The 2,412-nt window shown below is 40.9% G+C and overlaps 1 pseudogene; it reads right to left on the bottom strand.

Annotated features, from left to right (window-relative positions):
- Nucleotides 1–2,218: 2,218 nt before the first annotated feature.
- The window catches only part of LOC105741433, a 946-nt pseudogene continuing 752 nt past the window's right edge, over nucleotides 2,219–2,412 (bottom strand).

Genomic DNA, 2,412 nt, shown 5'->3' with positions numbered 1-2,412 from the left:
ATTACAGGTGTGTGCCACCACGCCCAGTTTTGGCGGCCAGCACAGTGAGCCCAGGGTTCCAGGACCAGCATGTCATGCATGCAGTACCGGGGATGGAACCCAGGTCCTTGCACTGGCCAGGCAGGTACTTAAATCGCTGAGCTCTCTCCCCAGCCCCTCTCTTGTTCTTATAGGCTGTGAGTTCCATGACAGCTTATTAAGCTCAGCACTCTGAAACACTTAACATTGAAGCTGAACAGGAATGGTTCCAATAAAGTTAGTTGAATTACTTGCTCTTCAGCAAACCAAAGTAGTCTGGAAATTCACATAATCTGGCAATGATAAAGACCTATTCTCTTGGGCCTCTTGCTGAAGTTTTGAAAGTTCTTAACAGTTTTTTCCATTCCCTTGCCTCTTTAAAAACTGATCAAAATAGAAAACAATTTACAAGTCTTTTTTAGTACTTGTAATTAAATAGTATTTGCAGAGATTTTTCAGACTCCCAGATGTTCTTATGAATACACTAGTTTTCTTTCTTATTCTTTAATGAGAGTGAATCAGTTTCATGCAATTGTTTTAGTTTCTTTATACTTCTAGAAACAGAGACGTATACAGAACCAGAAATCACTCTCAAACGGAAGAAACAAGGATGTTAGGAAGTGAAGCTATTTGACTTCACCCTTGAAGAAGTTACAGGATCATTGATCATGAAAGTTGGTTTGCTTTTGAGCATACAAATTCCTGAGACCGCGACTATTAATTAATTAAATGTTTTAAAAAATGCATTCCTAGCGCAGTATGATTTTTGAAACTGACTCTGTCTTCCTGTGTTCCCTGTCAAAAAAAGAAACGTGCACCACAGTTTATTCACATCTTTACTGTCAAAGGGGAATTTATGAAGCATTCCATGAAAAGAGAAGATAGAGATAACATGATAACTTAAATCCACAAATAACCCTCAAATCCAATTTCAGCAAGTAATTCTAGCTTCTACTCACCTTTTCTCCTTATCAGAGCTGCTCTAACAGGGTGGAGCTGACAAATTAAGCTTCATCACCTTGGATTTCTTGGCATCAGTTGAACATGAAAGATCCAGAAGAAAAGAAGGAATATAGGAGAAAATCTACAACTTGGATAGTAACTGAATTATTGAGATTTCATTATATTCAATAAAATTAATAACTAACACATGTCTTTCACCAGTGAAAATGGAGAGTAGAAGTCCTCCTGTCCTCTATCCTTCGTCTTTTTTTAATGTATCAATTATTTAATTAGGTTCTTAGTAAGAAATTTAGAACACTAATTTATGAGGATAAATTCTACTTGTCAGAGCAAAAACAGATTGCAGGTAGCCCCAGAGCTGAGGAACAGCTTTGATTTTTGCTAAAATCTGTGAGTCCACTGCTTTCTGATCCACCTTGTGCTGCTCTGAAATCTGGTATCTCTCTTTCTCGGTGTCGAAGATCTTGCCCTCCTGGTGTCTAGGTTTTGCACCTTCTTCTTCTTGAAGCAAGCATCAGTGAGGTGTTTGGGGATTTTCAATTTGTTGATATCAATCTTTGTAGAGGTGGCAATGACAAATTTCTGGTGTATTCTTCATAGGGAACACGATTAAGGCTAAGAAGCCCAGTTATAAGTAGCAAGCCCCTGGCCAACTGCTTCAGGAAGAGCACTCTCTTGCCTCTATGATGTCCGGTGAGGATGATCAAGATGGTGCCAGGAGTGATGCTAGCTCAAAGTTTCTGCACATGCTGACTGAAGGGTTTCTTGCCATAGTTCAAGAGCTTTCAGGGCACATTTTCAGTAGGGTAGTATCTAGTCATTTTTCGAAGCTTAACCACCCAGCTACCTCCATTCTTGTCCCTACCAACTGGTTTTGTGATCTTAGCAAGAACTTTCTCCTTTTTCTTCTCAGCCTTTGATTTAGAGGCTGTGTACTTTCTCTTGTACAAAGCCTTTCTGGAATATATAACAGATCGGGAGTATCTACCAATTCCTCCAACCAGGACAGGATTTCAGCTGCAGTGAGGCTCCCCCTTCTTGGACTTTTTTGCCTTCTTCACCTTACTCTTTTTACCAGTACCACTGGCAGAAGCCTTCTGGGCTTTGGGATTTTTCTCTTTAGTGTCTGGCTTCTCAGTTTTTTCACCTGCCATCTTGCAAGATGGGAAAAAACTTTTTTTTTTAATGGACAATATCTCATATTTGGGACCTGTCTGCTCTTTGTACACACAGGATACTACTTCTTCATCTCCTCCGCCTTGGGCAGGGTCTTGATGCCTTACGTCTTGGCTTGCAGGCGCTCCTCACAGTGCTTGCACACTTCCTTGGTCTTTGACCTATGAGCCTCGGCCTGGTCAGCCAGGAGTTTTTGCGGGCCTTGTCTGCTTTCAACTTGTGGATGTGCTCCATGAGGACCCGCTTGTTCTTCTT

Source organism: Octodon degus, unplaced genomic scaffold (assembly GCF_000260255.1).
Source record: "Octodon degus isolate 3935 unplaced genomic scaffold, OctDeg1.0 scaffold00011, whole genome shotgun sequence".
Lineage (NCBI taxonomy): Eukaryota > Metazoa > Chordata > Mammalia > Rodentia > Octodontidae > Octodon > Octodon degus.
This window is presented reverse-complemented; position numbering and strand designations above follow the sequence as displayed.